This window comes from Solenopsis invicta, chromosome 7, assembly GCF_016802725.1.
Source record: "Solenopsis invicta isolate M01_SB chromosome 7, UNIL_Sinv_3.0, whole genome shotgun sequence".
NCBI classification, from domain to species: domain Eukaryota; kingdom Metazoa; phylum Arthropoda; class Insecta; order Hymenoptera; family Formicidae; genus Solenopsis; species Solenopsis invicta.
Window position 1 is genome coordinate 9405477 of NC_052670.1, and position 22025 is coordinate 9427501.

Sequence of the window (22025 nt, forward strand, 5' to 3'; positions counted from 1 at the left end):
GGATACGCTTTAATCCAACGCCGTTCGTATTTTCTTGCGACGCTCTCGCGCGCGCGTTGTTGTCTCTCGGATACTTTCAATTTAATTCGAGGCAAACGGGGCGTGTCGCATATTAAATCATCAAAGAAACTAACCGTCGTCGATTCAACGATCGTCAATAACAACGAAATTTTCAATCTCTCGTCAAAACCTCGGCGTCCTTGCTTTTTCAATTGCGCTCGGGGAGAGAAATTTAATGAAAGTTTTCACTTAAAATTTAATCACCGAGCTAGTTGACATCTCGAGAGACGCGATGCCTCAATCGCGATTGAGGAGATCAACTTTAAATTCTCCCAACGTCGAAACTTATTGCGTAAAATTTCATTTGCGCCCTCTAAACAAATCGGATTTTCGTAGCCCGAAATTTCTGGAAGCTCGAAAAAACCGCAAAGAGTCAGAGTGAACGAAGAAATCCGATTACGATTCGATTTCGCGTAAACGCACGCGCCTGCGAGTCCCGCGGGGTCCGGCGCCCGCGAATAAGGTTTCATCACGCAGAAAGTCCTGGGCTGCGGCGGGATAACGAAATTATCCAAATGCGACTGATTCGTCAGCGAATTTTATGAACGTATCCCGTATGCGCGATGCGTAGCGACGCCGCCGACGTTGACACTGTTCATTAATTTGGCGAGCCAAGGGGAGGAGGGAGGGTGCCACGAGGGGGTGGACCAGCACCATGGGGATGGGAGGGGAGGATAGGTATGTGTGTGCACCGAGACTCTAATTCCTACACCAATGATTGGACATGCCTGCACGAGGGAATTCGCCGGGTGTCCACGACGTGTACACGCAATTTCGCGTGGATATGCGTGTCCACGCGTACACGCATATCGCTCGCTATTCTCGCTCCTTTAATCCCCGACCCTCTAAAATGGGAGTGATACATTTGCGGCATCAGCTCGCCGTGCAATTTTTGAGGAAATTCAAAGAAACGGTCCTCTTTGCCATTTTGAAAGAAATTTATCAACATCTCATGTATTAACTTTTCATGTCACTTTTTGGTCTTTATAATTTTTTATATTTTAAATATATGTACACAAAGAAAATGATTTTATTGGAATTAGTATTCCCATTTATTTGACTGAAAGTTCATTCATGCATCGGTTATTTGACGAAAATAAATTATTATTACATTCAGAAATGAAATGTTTAATTTTAAGATATTAAAATGTTTTATTTCTGTCTCGATGTTTGAAATACTTAAAAATGTTTTAATTTTCAACGGTGTTTAAATTTAAAACATTAAAGTATTTCAAGATTTCAGTTTTATACGTTTTAGTGTTTTAAATCTATACATCGTTTAAAACAAAAACATTTTTAAGTGTTAAAAAACAGACAAAAATAAAACATTTTAATATCTTTTAAAATTAAACACTTGTTTTTTTTTTTAATGTAGTTGTACTAATTAATTCCAACATTGGTTCGTTTGGACCATTCCAAATGAATCCATTTGGCTACAATAAAATTTCTTAAATCCAAAGAAATTGTTTTCTCTGTGTATCTTTAATGTGATTACTCCCAAAATTTCTTAAGAATAGATTACTAATCAAAACTCAAATATTTTGAGCTTATTTTATTAATTACACAACTAATAAGTCAAATAACAAGGAAGAAGATAAAATGCAAATATATAACTTGTTACTTTAAAGGTATATTAAGATAAGGGATGAAGTACTCATATAACGTATGTTAAGTCTTCATATGAATTTTCATGGCGTAATATTCACGGCGGTCGTTTATTTCATAATTAGTACAACCTCCGAGCAAATGGAGTTATTCGACCATACGTTGTTTCATTCGCTTGGAACGAGCAGCGACGCGGAAAAATAACGTGGGATGTGAACTGCCAGTAAAATATTAATAAAAAAGAATCCATCATGAACGTTACTATGGGGATATCTCAATTTTGTAACGATGCGAGAGCAAAGTGCACTTCTAATTGCGAAAATAATCTATCAATGTTTCGCGGATTCTTTTCTGAAATATACATCTGGTTACTGTGAGTTTTAATTAAAAAAAAAAAAATTTTCCGCGTAAACAACGATTTCAAGTTTCGACTGTAATTCGTTTGACATTCACGTCCGTACAAGATGAAATATAATAGAGTTATACAGTGCAGGAGCCATCTAAAGCGATAAGTGGCCATAACGAGAGAAGAAACGACAACATAAAAGATACGTGCGCCGCAATATCACCGTCAATCATAGGGCATGTACGCGTTTCGCTTATGGAGCGAGTTAAACTCGCGACACGGCTTATATCATCGTATCTAACACCTGCTTTAATCGGATAATGCTGTGTTACGACAACAAATAATATAACTTTGCGTCTACTCGAAATCTAAGTCATAACAGTTGGCGTGCGCGGCATACAATCGTTTTACTTCAAACGTATTCTCTACGGTATCAAAAATCAGTATATCGATAAGTTGTTGTATTTATTATATATTGCACTGGAAAAAGAGTCTTGTTGCATCATTTAGAACTTTGGGTTCGACCAATACGTCTGTTCAAAAACAAACGACTCAAAAATCTTGCAGGAATTACCAGATTCTAGTAACATTTATCAAATCGTTCTAATTACAATGATCAGAGTCCTAGTATAACAACCAAAAAGTCTGCTCTGTTTCATCAGAAACATTCAATCATACAAGTTTTGTTAATACAATCAGATCATTCTTTTCAGTGTGACAAAAGCAATTATCGTATCAATCTATCTTGAATCTTTTCTCTTTCGATACTTTTGGTGTCATTGGCATTCAGAGAAGCTAGACGCTAACTCGTAACAAGCTCTTTGCGCGCACTATAAAGGGTTAGACGAAAGGGTGTTTCAACAGCCTCTCGAAGTTAACGTTGTAAGCGACGCTATAGACAGTACTGCTAATGAAAATGAAGAAACGGAGATTGAATGCGTCACGACGTGGAGGCGTCGCGCGAGTTCAAAACGGTACTCATCCATAAATGCGTTTCGCTTTACGAAACTCACTATTACGTCTCAGTAGATCAACGTGTCACTGAATTATTCGAAACTGAATTATTCGAACATTGAAAAGAGCCCGTATTCGTCTCCGGTGTGCATCACGGAGACGCCTTATCTGTTTCTGCCTCTACTTAAAAGAGATATATTCTCACGGATCTAAGAAAAGTGACGCATACTAAGAAAAGATATATTAAACTTGTTTTTAGAATCTGATCTTCAAGGTTGATTAACGACGTTTAAGAGTAATTTAACCTACCTGCAACCATTAAATTTCCGTTGTGAAAATTTAATTTGCGCCTTCGTTAATAAAATCAAGATATTTGATACTAATTAAGAATGGAAACGTAATAAATCATGAGATTCTCGGATTACGCGCTCGCTAGGGAAAAGTGGATTCCACGTTTTGCTTCTTTTCTGCGACATCCACTGCTATACAGTATGCAAGAGCGATCGAAAGGGATTTGTGAAGACGTTCAACGAGCAAGCGCGAGAGAGAAAGAAAGAGAGAGAAAGAGACAGAGACAGACAGACAGAGAGAGACAGATAGAGAGAGAGAGAGCGAGGCTGGGCGCGGCAGTTTCGATGAGAAAAGGCGTAAAAACTCGAGAAGATTTGGGGGTAGAGCTCTGCAAAATATACTCTCGCGAAATTGTCCCGCGGGAGTGACTTCGTCCGAGTCGATTTCGCACGCGTTTAACATCGCACGAACGACGACGGAAAAGTGCCGGCAGGCAGTGTTATCTGAGGGGTGCTCGCGAGAGGCGAGGAAAGGGACGAGGGGGCAGTAGGGATCGATAACCGAACAACGGGGAAAATCCCGGTGGAAAACGCGCGGGAAGCGCGGGATACTGATGTTGCCGAGGGGGAGATATAGATAGAGATAGCGATAGAGAGGAGAGGGGAATGAGAGACAGAGAGAACAAAACTCGCGTCTATTGGCGGGCACGAAACCAAACTCGATTAAGTTCAAAGTTCGACTTCCGGAGAAGCGTCGTAACGACGCGGGGGTAGGGGAATGGTGTTTTGGATCAAATTAGTTATACATCGCTTAAGACGGATTTTCGAGCAAATCGTTGCCGCAACACGTCCCTCCTTTTTCTTCCATTCACGCGGCCGGAGACACGTGGAATCTCGCGAGGAATCTTTCTCGGGCGGTGCAAAAATTAGCGTAGATAAAGGTATCCGGAGTCTAACTAATCTCTCGTAAGGGCGGCGGTAGGAACGCGGTAAGGTTGGTAAAAAAAAAAAAAAAAAAAAAAAAAAATTTAAAAAAAACATGGTTAACTACCGACGAGCAACGAGGAAAATTCCTGCGGATAGGACGAGTGAGAGTCTAAGGAAGGGCGAGGGGACGTGGCTCGTGCCTGTGGCGAGCTCCGCTCGAGCAAAGGGCTCGGAATAAAACTCAATTAAGTGCGGCCGAAGTTCAACTTCCGTCAAATCTTAAATAAAAAGAATTTTCCGGGTAAAGTTAATTAGCCCACTTAAGTTAGAGTATTTTTCCGCCGGTACGCATGGGACAGATCTCTCTGGGCGTTAAAGAGAGGGGGAGGGGAGGGGGAGGAGAAAAAAAAGAGAGGACAAGTGGCGCGCAGGGCGTTAAGGATAATAGATATCCCAGATCGCCCTATTTTAGTTTTCGAAGTGTCGGAAAGAGGAGCGGCAACTTTCCTCCCGACGAAGTTTCCGACAGGAGAAGAAAAAGATATTGGATACGGCGAAACTTCCGATACGACCGATACAGCTCGACAGCTGAGCTCTGATTAAAATCAATTAAAGCCATTAGCACCCAATATTTAAGTTTCTCGCAGTCTTTCAATTCCGTCTCTCGCGAAATAATGGAAACCAATCGGGGCCGACTCTCGCCGCAACGGGCGCGCAGCCCGTTTCCCTTCGATAAATCTGATTATATCGCGATTGAGCAATACGAAATATTCTGTAAAATGCCGTAAATATTGCGTCGATACACCGCCATAAACACGGCCATTATACCCCGGCCGGCTGCGCTTACAGACGCGAACTTCTCATTGCATTGCTCGACATGGACCGTAACGGCCGGCGATTTTTATTAAAAGGAAAGGAGGGAGAAAGGGCCAGCGAAAGAGAGTAAAAAGCACGCGTGGCTGGCCGAACAACGGAAGAGATCCCGCTGGAAAACGCCAGTTCGTTGCGGCGTCCGCCCGAGAGCGAGAGAGAGGCTAGAGGATAGAGGGTTGTAACGAAAGTCGCCGCTGTTGTAGCGGGCAGTCGAGCGATCGAAGGGCACGGAACAAAACTCAATTAAGTCCGCCGAACTTCGACTTTCGCGGTAGCGTTACACGAAAAACATTTTCTGGATAAAACGAGTTAGGCCATTCGAGCGCGGATCGCGCACATGCCCATCGGCATATCGTCAGACGTCGGATAAAAAGAATGGGAAGAGCTACAAAAAAAAAAAAAGAAAAACAGAAGAACGGAGGAAAAGTTAAAAAGGTTATGCGACAAAATACGGAGGGAAAAGTATTTTTTGCGCGAAACAAACAATCGAGAAGCCCGCGTAACTCCAACACCTTTTAAGGATGTATCGGACATACGGTCCTCTTGCAAAGTAAATACAATTTGGAAATGTGTTAATATAAATGTCAAATAAATTAGATATATTAATGAAAGTTGCAATGTGAATAAGATTATATTTTTATTTAATAACATTTTATTCACTCTATTTCTTATTAAAAATTAAATTATTTTTTTACAGCATTATGAAAAATGTCAATTTTTTGTTTAAGTACTTTAAGTATTCGAGTTGATTTACACAACGTTTTATTGTGATTTTATTGTCTGTTTAGTTATTTTGCAAATAAATAAGTAAACAAATTTTGTTTATTTTACAGTATTCTACATCGCAATGAAACTTTGAGTATTTAAAACACAGATTTTTTTTCATTATTTATAATTTCATTATTAATTATATCTTCATTAGTCACGTGTCTACTTCTTATTAAAATAAGTTTTTATCCAGATAGAAAATCGCCGCTAAATTTTTTCTACAACTTTCAAGTGCAACAACCTCTAATCTTTTTTTCGTAATTTTCTTAATGTTTTAAAAAATGTTCTATGCATCCTTAAAAGATATGTAGCGACGCGCGAGAGAGTTGCTTTCGAAGCATCAAGCCGCTTTAAGTCCGAATTAAATATGCCACCCCGCTGGAAATGCAAGACGCGCGAATTTCTTCCGCGGTCACGCCGGTCACGGGGCGTACATGTTCGTCTTGAAAGGGCACTCTCACGGGCACTTCGAGTAAAAATTCAGAAATCAATCGGCGGCGAACGGCGCGATCCGCTTTTTGCGAGTCTCAATGTGTCACGCTTATCGAAAATCGTTCGCCAAACGGCGGACGTCGGCCGGAATTGAAATCCTTTAGCGGGCACGGCCCGTGATATATAACTGACCTACAAGAAAGATATTTGCTCGATGAAAGGAGGGTGGGAGGGAAGGATGAGAGAGTAAAAGAGAGAGAAACTACTCCTCCCCCTTTCCTCCGTATACACACAGCAATGCGCGGAGAGGGAAAATAGCTATACCCATGCTTATATCGCCTGTACGTGCTCAAACGCAAAAGTAATCTCTCCTGTCACCTGTCGCTCTTCGGTAAAATACTTGATGAATCCTCGCCCCGTGGAGGCGTTTTTATCGACGTTATCCCGGGGGAGAGCGCGTCGGCTTCCGTCCGGTTTTTTTTTTTTTTCACGACATCCCAGCCGCCATTGCCTCCCGCACCCACCCCTCGAAGGTTCCAACCTTCGATTAAAAGCCATTCGAAACGTTCGTGCTACAAAAGTATCGAGATAAAGGCAGAAGTGTAATAAAAAAAAAGAAGCGAGATAACGGAGGTCCACGAGAGACTGCGATCCAAAAAAGCGCATAAAGGACGCGCCGCGAAGACGAGAGAACCGCACGGTATCGGTGGATCGTCCTCGAAATTCGAGAGTGGAACGTGATAGCCCACTTTTGTCCGTGATAGTGCGAGCGGAACTCGCGCCATTCTTCCGCAAATGAAAAATGTCAGATCGATCGCGACAAATGCCGCGAGACATTCTTTTCTATGTGACATTTAATTAATTCCGAGCCACTGTTCTTCGCTATTTCGCGCGCAAACCCTGCTTGAGATTAATCGTGCTTATAAGCATATTGTGTTCACATACGGCTTTACCAAGGGGAAGGGCGACGACGGGCTAATTGTAAGCGCGGAATTAGCGATGCAAAAAAGAACGGTTTAAATACGAAATATGCGAGCGCAATTACCGACGTATATTTTTGTTAAATAGTTGCCGCGAAACCTTGAGGGGGAGGAGGGAGAAAAAAAAAACAAGCAAATGCATTATTCCGGGTTTGTCCTCCTCAAATTTATTTAGAAGCATGAGCACAATATTTTTAACCTAGTGACAGAGAGGAACGGATTGCGTTATTATACATTTGAAAAATAACATGTTCTGACAGTACAATTTCATACATTTAAATTTGCTGCGCGACAAATTTACCAACGAATATCAGATTTTAGAGTGAGTGGTGCGCGCAGGGCGCTCGCCTCGCAATAAAATAACGAAATTTTAGTCCGACAGAGGTAAAAATGTGGCCAGAAGCACAAAATTGATATTCCAATAAATCTTCGATGATACAAAACGAAATAATAAGATGAAAATGTGATTGATTATATTATGTTAGTGGTTTACTCTTCCAGTCTCTAACTGCAACTGACGCGGTTCACGTTTAAGCGCGTCGAGTGAAAACAGCATAATAGCGATAATAATAATTAAGCGGAGTATCATCATCTCTGACGAAACTAGGATATTCCGTACGTCGTCGCCCAGAATTTTAACAGGAAACGTTTAAACGCGCACGACCGTCCGATTAAAAACTCTAACAACTTTGACCCAGAAAGAAATTGCGTCGTTACGATGCCATTAATTCAAAACGATTTAATTAGTATACCTTTACAGCGGTTCGTCCACGAGAGCTGCCTTCGTGTTGATTAGATACAAATAAAACACGTTCCAAAATTCCGTAAAGCTTAAATTTCTACCAAGTAACCGAGATGCATTTTACATACATTTATGATATTATGATACCCTCCGTCGCTAGCAAAAACTCGTTTAACGCGTAATAATAAAAGGTTCAACCTCAACGACAAATCATTATAATTACAATTTTCATAGAGTTCTATTCAATTTTTAATTTGCTCGAAAAGTTGACCTAACAAGAAAATACGAGAAAAATTTTCACTACAGAAAACAGCAATGTAAGTTTAATAAACTCTATATCGATAATAATACCTTTCTTTTATCGATACACGTTGTACTTGCGCCATTATCAAGAACGACTGCATTTAGTTTTTCGTTCTTTAATCCAAGTAGAAATTGAATCTCATTTTTTCGTTTGTCCTAATCTGAGATAAAAAAATTGTTTTACGTAGCTTTACCTAGTAATGTAACGCTCATTTCTCCTAATAACTACTAATATCAAATCTAAACTATCTGTATCTTTTTATTCTTTTATTTATTCAGTATGAGTATAGTTGTATTTATTCGGAAGGAGTCATGTTTCAATATTATATAGTTCAGATTGTGTATATTATTGTAGATTTTCAGTCGCCACCGTCGCCAAACAGATCTTTTACGAAATGAGACAGGGTCAATGTCAACAGTCAATGAATAAATAAGAAATTGGACCAATCAATGAACAAACATAAAATAATTTAATACAATTACATTTTCAAATAAAAAATTACATTTTAAAAAAATCTCCATAAAAATTAGATTTCAACGATATCAATTAATTTTGCAGTTTATTATTTTAAAATCTTATTATTTTAATAGTTTTTCTAAAGAGTCATTTATTGGCGACTGTTCAGCGACTGGTGCAACGACCCTAACTTCAATCTAAATCTGTTGACAATAGAAAATAACTAGTGGCTAGACATAGCTACTGTATATAAATTTTTGGAAAACAATGCTATTTGTTATCATATTTTCAGTAACTACTCAGTTACGTCTGACACACAAAAATTGATTATGAATACAGAGCTAATTAGTAACTAACCAAGTTTAGTTAATCTAATTACAGTCGGCGACGAGATTTTGAATCGGATCGTTTGAATTAGATTCATTTCTTCGATAATTATTCACGCGCGGAGCAAAAAAATTGTGTCAAATATTCCAGTTCATCGGAATGCTACTTTAATCCCAAAATATACATATTCAACGTGCAAAACACAGCAAAATTACTTTTTCAAAGAAAGGTAAAAAGGCGCCAGGTGTGTGTGTGTGCGCGCGCGCGCGCGCACTTCTTTTAATTTTTTGTTTTTGTAAAACCTAAGTGGTAGGATCTTTAATTTTTCACAAAACCTAATTATAGCCAACCATTAGATTTTGAATCAGATCGACTATATTCATTTCTCAGGAAATTATCAGGCGCGGAGCAAAAAGAATTGTGTCAAATATCCCAATTCACCGGAATGCTACTTTAATCCCTAAGTATACACACTCGACGTGCAAAGAATATCAATCGATCTTCGATAGAGTTATAAAGTATGAAGTGCCAAATGCTTTTCCGTTATCTCGTATCACTGCCGCACGATCCCCCAGTTATATTCTTTAATGCATGAAAAGGGAACTTGAAAGAAGCTAATCATAATCTATAATTTTAGTGGCGCGCTAAAAGTTCCTCCTCGAGCGAACGCGAGCATGATCGATCTTTCGCATTAGCAGTTTATTAAAGAGCGGGAAAGGTACATCTCGTAGCACTTAGATACTTCGCGCACTAACGCCTGCTACTTTTATACTTCGACATTTAATGCATTAAAAAGTCAGTTAATTCGGTTTATTCTTTAAACGCGTTGAGTTCCGAAAAGGCTTCAGGGAGTTCGCGCACTCGTGCAAGAATCGCGTTTTCCGATACCTCGAATAAAATTTGCGTACAAGTTGCGATAGCTTAACGATATAAAATTAAAACTAACGGAAATAGTTTCGTACCATATTTGTTTTAATAACAAATTGACAGATGAATTATAAATTACATGTTTGCCAGAAGCATTAACATCGATCAAGTTTCTATCCATTTCCAAACACAAATTTCTAAATAGCGTTACGCTACACCTTTTATTTCTATTGTTATTAAATCTCTGTAATTTAAATAGGAATGTTATCTATTTTTCAAAAGATCTCAAATTCGAAAAATTGCGCGAGCATTTCATGCAAAATGTATTCTCAGTTTTCATCCCCCCCCCCTCTCTCTCGCTCTGTGACACATTTTCTATTCCTCCTCCGGTGAACTTTTTCTATCCATTTAGAACCAGAGTAACAGCATTAATCTCCTCTTTCATTTCGCCGGGGAGATTCCTACCGACTTCTTCATGGAGAAAAAGCAGCAGAATGAGAAGTCCCGGTTGTGCCGTGAATGCGTTTCCATAAAAATCAAATAACTCTATTTTCAATAAACGACAATTTGCCTCAAAGAAACAGGATTGAAGTCGCGGTTTATTGAGTCTCTCTCTCTCTCTCTCTCTCTCTGTCAATGTTTTCACCGTAATGCCACGTTACGTTCGCGAAGCTCCACGTGTACCTACGACCTAATGCAGGCACGAGCGCGATCGATCTTAGTGTATCGCGAGGTAACTTATCGCCACGAAACGCTATACGAAACGACCGTAAAGCCGTAATGCCACGTCGCTGAGGTGTATATATGCAACACTGATTTCAACTCATCGTTTCGCGTCTAGAAGATCAACCCCCGGATAAATCCGTCCGTCCACAGTTACGTTCTCGCGATAAGCGCGCTTGCTAATTAGCCAAAACGTTACGCGTCCAGGATATACGATTCCATCTTCTGTTCCATCGACAAAGGCAGTAAACACGCCACCGGCCACGAGTGTTTCACTGTTGTCGTAAAGCCAATCTCGTGTACAAACGCGTTTCACTATTTGATAGATTAGTTGTACGAAAATTAAATACTCATATATTTCTTCACCAACTCCGCAAGCATTTTCTTTTATACGATTTTTCGCTTTCCTACACTACATCATTCAAACATATCCTTGATCCGTTTCACCATAGTTTTATCTTTGTGAAAGTAATCTGCATTTGCAATGATATATTGTAAATACACACATTATATGTGGAATTAAATCATCCCACTACATATTGTATGATTACTCGTGGATTATTAAACCGCATGATACGGTTAATCATACAATATTAATAAGCACAATTAATCGATTATAGTTACGATTCTCTGATTTCGAGATATACACGTAGCGAAAATATACATGCATTTTAAATTTCATCGTTGCACACGGATCGCATAATGCATTTATCATGTCGAAATGAAATAAGATAATAATGTTCGTCAACGTTTGTGAATGAAATGATTTTAATTCGTGTACAATTGTGGCAAAAAATCATTTGAAGAAAATAAAATTATGTAAAAGAGAGGGCTCTTTGAATTGTAACCATTAACGCAAACAAGTGACATATTATATTATTACATGAAATCAGCCTCATTTAACTCAGTAGTTACGTAACAAAAATAAGATCTCTTTAAACCAGAGGATCGCTTTGTTTCAAGTAAAATCCATTTCCGCGCCGTATTTACAGCCGCCGGTGGAGGAAGTAAAAGGATACGCGCGCGGGAAACCGGAGTGATTATACGCTGACAAAGCCTCCATAGTCGTGTCGGAGTAATGCTACTACCGGTCCGCCTACTCTCCCGAGATTAGCGAGCTCTAATTAGCGGACGGATGTTATAATACGAGGAACTCCCTGTCGCGTCGATCGATCGATCGTCCGATTTCATTGACGCACCCACCCGTTAATGTGTCGCCCGTTTCGCCAACCCCAAATTTCGCAGTAGCGCATGCGATTCCAATGAGAAATTCATTCAAAAGCAAAATTCATATCCACAGAGTCATGAAGCGAGAAAATTTACCCCAATATAGCCCAAAATTCGAAAAAAGTATTATATTGAAAATTTTACAAGAGAGATTCAGGTATATATATATATATATATATATTATTTGAAAAGTGATATTAAAATGTAGAGTTTAATGTCGTAAAAGTAGTATATAACATTCAAATGTCAATGGATCGTAGAGTTAAAGTTACTAGCTTTTAAAGTTTGAAATGACCACATATGTGACAGTTATTACTGCAAATGGCCGAAGCTTCATGGACCCAATTTAGCCGTAATGCCTAAGTGCTAACATTCAAGCTTCATTTTACGTGTTCGAGACCGAACGGTAATCACCTACTTCTTTTTAATTTTCTCTTCAATATTTTGTTTTTTTTTAGGTACTTATTGTTATTCTGTGTTTTATTATTCACAAGCATTTTTAAGAATTTATTTATTTAAAAAATAAAAAATAAATTATTTAAAAAGACCAATACATATGAAATTTTCATGTGTGTTGTTCATAAATATGTATTGTTTAATAAAAAAAACTACAATTTCGTATGTAAGAATAAAAAAATTTAGTGGAAAAGATTAGTCAATTTTGAACACAAAATGGAGCTCGAAAGAGATAGTACTTGAGCATTACAGCCAGACTGAAGTTTTGACCATTTGCAGTAATATATCAAACGTGCGGTCATTTCAAACTTTAAAATCTTGTAACTCCAACTCTACAACTATTGGCACCTGACTGTTACATATTAGTTTTATAACATCAAACTCTTCATCTCACAGTTTTTCGGGATAGTAGAATCTTATAGATACTTGTTAGCATCAATGTTTTTAAATTAATTAGCAATCTAACAACGTAACATTATTTTTCAATTTAAAAGTTGCGTTTCGTAGAATTAGAAAATGTACATGTAAAATCGCATAGGAAATTATTATTTGACAATTAAAAGCCGCTATTGTTGGTCACTTTTTGTTTAAGTTATATACTTCTCTGTCTTATAGGCATATTATTATCTATATCCTAAATTGAAACTTGCCAAAATTCACGTGATACGCGTACATATAACCAAGATCTTCCCTTATTAGACTTGTCGCGTGAATCTACACAATCCTAGATACAAGAATACGTAAACGCTAACAAACAGATGGATATGTTGTTTGCGTAGGCAGCAGACTTTACCTAATGGCTTCACGTGCGCGTGAAATTACGTAGAAACCTAAATCTACCCCCCACTAGAATCTTTTATTGAAATGATATAACCCACTTCTATTCAGGTTCATTAATTAAATTGGCACTCTGGTAGCTGCATGAACTAAGAAAATTTCTTCGCGATGGCAAGGCAGGCCCATTAAATGAACGACTTCTCGATGGTCGGATCACGTGCATATAGGAAACGAGCGAAGAGAACGCAATGAAGATACCATCCGTACGTAATTGGACGTAGTCTCATATAAGACGGCTGTAACTAGCAATTTCTGAAAGTCTTGGATTCTGTCTACAAAATACAGACGGAATATTTGCGCGCTGCGCCAGAAGTGTGCTCCCGCCTGGGAGGATGAAATCGCATTTTGATGAAATTCAATAATGAACCACTCGGGACGTGGTGTGCCTCATCTGTCACACAGGCGAATCGCGATTTTGTCGACACCGGGCGCGATGTGCTTTATGCGCGTCATACGCGACGAGATAATATTAGCGACGCGATTCAGAATAGCCGTAGTTATTCGTCGAGCAAGAGACCCGTCATTTATATCCGCCACTCCATTTGATACTGATGGAAGTACAGGCGGCTTGGTGCGGCGCGATGCGGTGCGGTGTGGTACGACACACAGCGGTAGCGATTATGCATTTGCAAGGAATGCGCGGCTCAATGATGGCCCCCAAGGATAATCCGTCTGCCTGCCTAGACCCTTGAGATTAGCACGGGCGCTAATTAGACGAGACATTACACACGCCGGAGATACGACGCTGATAGCAGCGCTTATCGATCGTTGCGTTTCGTCGAAAGACGGCGGAAGAGCTGCATGTTTCTGAGGAAATGATTTCGGGGAAAATCGCGAATACACTTCGAGTGACTTTTTCTTTCGTAACTGGTTGTATGAGATGTGTCTTCAAAGTCGAGCTCTTTCTTTAAATCGTAGACAAATAAGGATTCTCGAAAAATTCATGTAACATTACTTTATAAAAAGACGTTATGAAAGCGTTTTTTCCTTTTTAGTTTGAAAAATGCGAAAAATGTTTTACTACACTCAGAGAAAAATTCGTAATAGTAGCAACTATAAAAGTGACAACTGTACAAGTCTTATATGTAGAATTAATGTAAATAGTTCAATGAATTATTTTATAGTTATTGCAACTAAAACTTTATTATAAAGTTTTAGTTAATCTGCTGTATGCAAACTGTATGTAATTGTCAAACTTATTTGTAATAATTATAGTTGAGATGCTATTTCACGATGAACTAATGATTGCACGAATAATGTTACCATGGTGATACAAATTCTATTTTATAATTTATTATAAGGTTTTAGTTGCAATAACTATAAAATAGAATTTGTACACAGTTGCCATGGTACACGGTAAAAAATAAAATGCTAATTTAACATTTTTTGTACATCCCAGAAAGTCCACTCTAAATTTTAAGTTAAAATAACTTGAAATAAGAATTACTTTAACTTAACTTTTGAGTTATTTTAACTTAAAATTTAGAGTGAACTTTCTGGGACATACAAAAGTGTTAACATTTTATTTTTTACTGTAAAAATCATTGACATAAAAAGTGCATAATAATTATAATTTCGTCTCTAAAAAATGATAAGGGTTTAACGTTTAATCCGACATATTGAATTTTCGTTACAGCGACTCGTACTAGTTGACGAAAATCGATGACGAAGGAAATTCATTAGTAATACAACATGTACTAATTAAATAGCCTCGCAACCCCACCTACGGTACGCGGCGGACGCGCGCTTTACAATAATTACTCAGTCAGATAATTAATCCTCGAATGCCGAAATTCGATGCATTTCCTATACGGAGAGATGCATTGCGAAGGGATCTAAAACGACACGACGCCTCGGGATACGCGACATCCTCGACACGCTCCTGCAAACGGAGCACGTAAAGAGCGTACTCGCGTGTGTATGTGTACATTGCGAACGCTCTAAGCAGCATCATTACATGGTCTCCCCACATATTACCTATTTGACGTTTATATCACTCTTGGTCCGCTATAGACTGCATTAATCACGTACGCAATCGCGATTTTAATATAATAATTTAATTAAAGCTGTTAAATCTAAGTATATTTAGTACAATTTAACAGCTTTTTGGAGATAAAAAAAAAGCAATCAGTACCAACTGCAACATGAATATTTTCAATGTAAAAAAATATCGTGATGTTGGAAATATCATGTATTCCCAGCATTTTCGATTAAAATTAAAATTTGATCTCGAAACCAAGAGAAAGGCGAACGAGGTTTATAAGGGCCGATAAGCGACCCACATAGATTCTACGGTGTCTAACAGATAAAAGGATAGCTTATAGGTATCGCCTATTGTTGTTTACGCGTAAGTACCCGCTGTATTATCCGATACTTCGACTTAGTCGGTAAATGAAGAATAAAGATGCTACACGATACCATTCTTCAAAAATATTGACGCCTATACCGCCGAGTATACTCGTACTCTTGCGGAAAGTTTTGACAGAACCGATATTATAAACTATCGATCTTTTCGGAGTATCGGATAGCATGATTGCTCGTTCTTTGTTTACTGCCTAAGTAAGAGTATCGAATATCGATGTTTCCGGGCACGGCTGAAGCACGCGACGTGCAGAAAACGCGTGAGAGTGTGCGTAACGCAGGCGATGATTCGCGGTGTGAGAAGAGAGAGAGAGAAAGCGAGCGGGCATGATTTGTGAGACAGAACAATTTCCGTTTCGCGGAAACGTGTAACGCGCGCGAAACTTCTACGCAAGTTTCACAAGAGACGGAGAAAGGAGGAAAAGGAGGAGAGAGAGAGAGAGAGAGAGAGAGAGAGAGAGATATGGGGTCGGTGGCCGTCGGGGAAGGTAGACGGGGAAGCAATTCGATGGATAGGGGTGTGCTGCCGAGGGAAGCAATGGAAAAAGGCGCGCACACCTTGAGATTCTGAGAAATGGGTTAAGGAAGCTCCTAGAATCCGCGGAATATAAATCATTTCCGACGGCAGTAATTCGATTCTCGCGAGTCTTCGGAGGATCCTCCGGGGGTGCTCCGCCGCCCCTTTTTTGTCTTATTGCGGGGAAGAGGATCGAACGGAGTTACGGACCGCCATTCAGTCTGCATCCATCTCGTTGTCGGGAAGGCGCAAGGCCGCCATCAGCAGAACGGAGGCAGATTCTCCTGATTTATATAAGTCGGAATGACGAGAACCGCGGGGATCATTTGAATGACGACTCGAATCACCCGAACGCCGCGAGATGCGGAATATCGCGATGATCATCGCTCCATCCAGAAAAGAAAACGCGCGTCGAGCGATGCTGCGAAGCGAATAAGTTGCAAATAATTTATCCTCGGATTATTCAAGAATAAATTATTGGAAGAAAGGAGATTGCGAAAGAATTATGATTAAATGTCCTTTAACTTATTTTTCATAATGGCAACTTCATTTTCCTAAGGCGGCGCATATTTTAAACGATCCTCTTATGTTGCTAGGAGTTCTCTAGGTGTCCTAGATTATAACGAGGCAAAAATAGATTCAATTGCTGTAGCTTCACGTGTAGCTTCAAAGAAGTCGTATTTTTACGGCTAAGCTTCCAGCGTAGCGCGTCAAACTGTCGTCTTGTCGAATGATTTATGACGTTCCACGGAACGGTTTTGCTATATCGACAGTTTGCACTTCTTCTGATTTTTTTTTTTTACAATTTTAGAATCTTCGCACGTGGCATTGTACAGGCAGTAAAAATATTCAATGGAACTGGAACATTTTTCCCGAGTAATGTAATTACAAAGATAAAGCAATCTATTTAAAAATAATATTAAATCATTCGCAGCTGCGTTTTCGAATATCGAAATAGTTTGTAAATTGCATATTTCAATTGTATTGCACATTTCGTTGTATACGTATATCACAAGTTTAAATAAATTTATCAACCTTATACACATGATAAATTTGAAATAACAATAAAATCTACGATGGAGTTATTCTAAAAGCATATCGCTTGGCAAATTCCAATTAGAAACCTGAAAAACCTGCAAATCTAGGTTTTTAATCTGCATTTCTGCGCAACGTTCGACAAATTTCAGCTATCGATTTGTACCACTAACTTCCAAATACCTCTCAACTATACCCGGCTCCGTCACGAATAGAATAGTATGGCTAGAAATTTCAATTTGCCCCGAGGAACAAAATGAGTTTGGCAATGGGTACCACAATCGCGATGTAAAATTTCGCCAGTCGCCGACGAAGGAGAGGAGAAAGAAGTGCAGAAGAATCGCGCGCAAATATATCGCCCTGTATGTGCGATATGCGATATTCCTCTGCACGCGAGTCGCGGCGCTCGCTCGAAGGAACGAACTGTCGGCCGACTTCCGCTGCAGCGACTCGAAACTTCGTTACGTCGCTTCCGAGTTGCAACGACGCGCTCTCCTGGATTTCCACTCGATTTCCTCCGGTATCCGATCGACTTTCCATCCGAGGAGAGGGAAGAGGGAGGAGGAGAGAAAGGGAGCACAAACTGCCCCTATCCACGCGCCTCTCACTCTCTCTCTCTCTCTCTCTCTCTCACTCTCTCCTCTCCTTCATCTCTTCCTCGCGGAGGAAGAGAAAAAAAAATTGAGTTTCAACTCGATCCGCGGGGTGAACAAGGACGATTTGTACGCGTAAACCCTTTTATGGCGGGGGCACAATGGTGGGACGGTAACCGGTTCGAGAACAAAAGCAAGGGAGCACATTGAAAAGTGAAAAAATAGGAAAAAAAAGAAGGGACGAAAAGAGAAAGAAAAAGGAAAAGCTGATTCGCCAAAGAAGTGCAACAGGCGGCGCGCGGGCACGGACTCTTTCCCAGAAAAAATCCGCGATGTTTCTCAATGACGACGCAGCTTTCCGTACTCGCTTCTTGAAATGACGTTACCGGCGCGCGCTGCATTTCATTCGGCGGTAATTACGTTGCGTGCTGCGCAGCGGAGAATAAAACGCTCGCCCGAGGGAAAAATCCGTTCCACGAGAACGGGAAATATGGAAAAATGTTACGTTGTTACATGTAGCGAATATGCGCGGTGGTGGTCGCTCGGCTATAGCGCGAAAAAAAGTAGCGTATTCGGCCTTTGTGCGCCATCGAATATAGAGAAAAGGCACGGCGAACAGAGCGCATTTCACTAACTTGTAATGAGCACTGACAACGCGTTGTTTGCTCGATTCAAGTTCGGCATTAAACGGATTTCAACAGCCACGCGCAAATATATAACGCTCAATTACGACGTAATTTACTCTCACGTCCAATAATTAACGATTATTTTACGATTATCAATCCCACTATTCGCGTATACTTCGTTATTACTTTAAAATGACGAAAATGCCATTTCACTCGTTTTACTTATATTTACGAGCAAAGTACAGTGTACATATATCATACAGCGAGCGAACAAACCACGGCTTAGTAAACTTGCAGATAAGAAATATAAAAGTTTCTTCGTTCGCAATGACTCACACGTGATTTCTTTCCGATACGAATAAGGACGCGCCTGAAAAGCGCTCCGCGATGAGTCTAAAACGTTTACTAACGTTCCGATGCTTTCAACCGCATGATGCGCGATCGAAAAATACCAGACGACACTTTACGTCGCGGGAGGCTGAAGTTTTCTTTATCATCGCACATTCGGCAGCGCGGCTGAATTTCTCCCCCCCCCCCCCTTTTACTTCCACCGTGCAATCTTGCGAAAAAGACTTTCATTGTCATCGCACGAATAAAAATAAAATTCTCAGAGGCAACAGTTACGCAGAGCGGGCAACGATTTATGAATGTAAACAGATATAGTATCGCAGCTTGCACGGATTAAAGCAGTACGTGAAAAAAAAAAAAAAAAAAACAACATACATGCTCGGCTAATAGATACAACTGGTCGCGGAGCAATGACATTGTCCGCCTGAAAGATATTTTTTATTAAAAGAAAAAGTCACTTAATTTTTCACTGCGTTAAACAATGGATAGTTAATCTCGAGGAAATAGACGCTGCAAATTGCTACCGAGTTGATTTCCGAGGAACGCGATATTTGATTAGTGCGGCGGTTGTTTACGAGCGAGGATTTTACACGTAATAAACACCGAGGATTCTTACGGGCATCCCGCGGCGAATCCGAAGCTCCTCGTTTCCTGCTCACGCCTCAGATTCACCCGTTTCCTTTCCCGTAAAGCCGCGAGAGAAAAAGAAGGAACTGCTTCCGAATCGTGTGTAGAGTGTAAAAATAGAGTTAGACAAAAACAAGGCCGTCGAGCAACTAGAAATTCGCCGATTTAACCCCTCCTGCCCATCGCGTAACATGCGGCTGGTAGATCGATTTTCTTGCGTGATATTTGGGTCACGTGTGACAGATGAGCTAATCTCTTGCTACCCGCGGTAAGAGCACGCCTGACGTATTAGGGTAGTCCGTAATATAGTCTTTCCTCTCTCTAAAAAAAAAAAAAAAAAAAAAAAATGCAATCTAGAAAAATGAAAAGAGAGAAAAGTGATGGAAAGAATTTGTAAAGTCAAAAGCTTTCGACGATATTGATCAATGAAAAAATTGTTTTCGCCCGGAGCGAAACAGCAAAGTGTCAATACCTTAAGAAATTTTCTCTCTAAAAAAAGCTATATATATCTCGATAATCGAATTATATTCAACCGTCACAGATTGATCCTAATAGAAATTGAATTTCAATATCAGTTTAGTTATAAGACAGAAAAATTGTGTTTTACATAGCTACTATCCAGAAATGTAACGCTCACTTCTCCTAATAGCTATAAATCTAGTCTGAATCGCCTTACATTATCTTTTATTGTATCTTGTCATTTACTTAGTCTGAGATAACATCAATTTGTATCTGCTGATAAATTTAAACCTGCTAGTGGCTGGACAGTAGCTAGATTATACATTTTTGAAAGAACACCTGCTATTATTTTTTCTGTCTAGTGACTAAACAGTTATGTACAAAACTGATTATAAGTATATAGCCAATGAACTAATGACAAGGTAGAAAACTCAATTTAATCTGATTATAGCGAGCTACTAGATTTCGAATCAGATCGATTGATTTCTGCTCGTTGAGATAGTTCCCTCCAAGTTTGAATTCCGGCAGGGGTGATATTTTTCGTGATTTTTTCACAGTATTTTAAAATGCTTGTAGCTTCATTACAAATTTTAACAATCAAATTAATTTAAGATATTATTTCTGGCTTCAGTTTACAATTGCGTTTTAAGTTCGACAACTATATTTCGGCACGCAATTTATAGAACCAAAAAATATATTTAATAATCGATATGAGAATATAATATTAAACACTGAGATCCGCTTCGTCCGAAAAACTTCTTGACACTTCTTATTTCTTGTGTACAGTGAAGAACAGTCATGTTAGACAAAAGTTATGACAGGATTGCGCACATTATTGATTCGTTCACAGAGTAATATTATATTCGAACAATAAAAAATTATTTGACGTGGGCCGACGATTACGAATAACTCGTCGAACACGTGTATTCCGACACGAAAGGGGAAGGGTAGAAAGGATGGGGTTAAATGAACGGGCACGTTAACCATGGGTCATGGGCGATGGTTTACACGCGTCCATGCACCCTTGCAAACCGTTCGCGAAATCGCGACATGCACGCGACGCATTACGCGAATAGATGTCGCGGGACTGATGAATGCGCGGAAGATTTATATCGGGCTGGCTGCAGAAAATAAAAAGCACGAACGAGGTGTCAAATTTCGATTGAACTTATTCATTCATAAATAATTCAAGAGATAAAAGAAGTAATAAGAACGACCGAACGATGAGACAATAAGGAGATTCGACGGGAATGATGATACGGGATTGATCAATTTTGCGAAAAGATAATAACTGTCAGTGTGACGGAGCAGCAAAATAAAAAAAAAGAGGAAGAGAGAAAAAGGAAAAACTCGACGGATCCCGACACTACTACTAGCCGTTATATTCCGCGAAAGTCAACCATTACGAAAACGCAAATGTAAAAATTGGATATCTGGAATTTATTTTTGAAGACCTCCTTTCTCTAACGCAAAGGTTTACGCGCGGTGGAGTTTGTCTTCTTTTGACATTAAAAGCATTCAGTAGAAACATCATCCACATCATATTTGTGGAAGAAGCAGTAAGAATAGGATAAACAGCGCGTTTAGAAGCAGGGGAGAAATTGCCACGGTTTATCTTGGAGCAGCAACATCTCTCGACGGATAACTCAATCCGAATGTAAAACAGATGGAGCAACAATGCCGCGGGACAACAGTTTAGAATAATCGATCCCCCTCCCCCCCTCCGCTGTCTCACTGGCACCGCCTGAGAATGAAAAAAAATCTGACTAACCGTGAGACAGCAAAAGACAATACTGCGAAAAAGCTCATTCCGTTGCGGCAGGAAAGCCACGTCGAGAAGTTACTTAAACGTACGAGAAGTTAGGCGCAACGGCTCTCTTACTGCGCTTTCCCGCATTTGCTGCGCTTGTACATCCTCTTACGAAACTTCGGAGCACTCCGTTCGAATTAACGAAACATGTTGCGAGACTCGAGAGAAAAACTTGCAAAGGAAATCCCAACCGTGTTCTGTCTTCTCTCTGTCTTTCTCTCTCTCTCTCTCTCTCCCCTTTTCCCCTGAATCTTTTCATCTTTCTTCTTCTCTCCTCTTCTCGGTGTACCCCCAAAGAATTCCACGGCACGGAAATGTAGTTCAATCCAATGATAGTGCTGTTCCCATCCTGAAAACGCACCTTAACTTTCCTCGTCCGACTAGCGTTAATATTTAGTTGCTATCATGGTGGTTAGGAAATTAAAAGGAGATTCAAGTTGCGCCTTGTAAATTAATGAACAGAGAAAAGAGAGCA

General features: G+C 39.7%; 1 protein-coding gene across 4 annotated transcripts in view; it reads right to left on the reverse strand.

Moving 5' to 3' along the window:
* The window catches only part of LOC105198252 (semaphorin-1A), a 265225-nt gene that overhangs the window by 206502 nt on the left and 36698 nt on the right, over nt 1-22025 (reverse strand). The gene's annotated exons all lie outside the window — the stretch shown is intronic.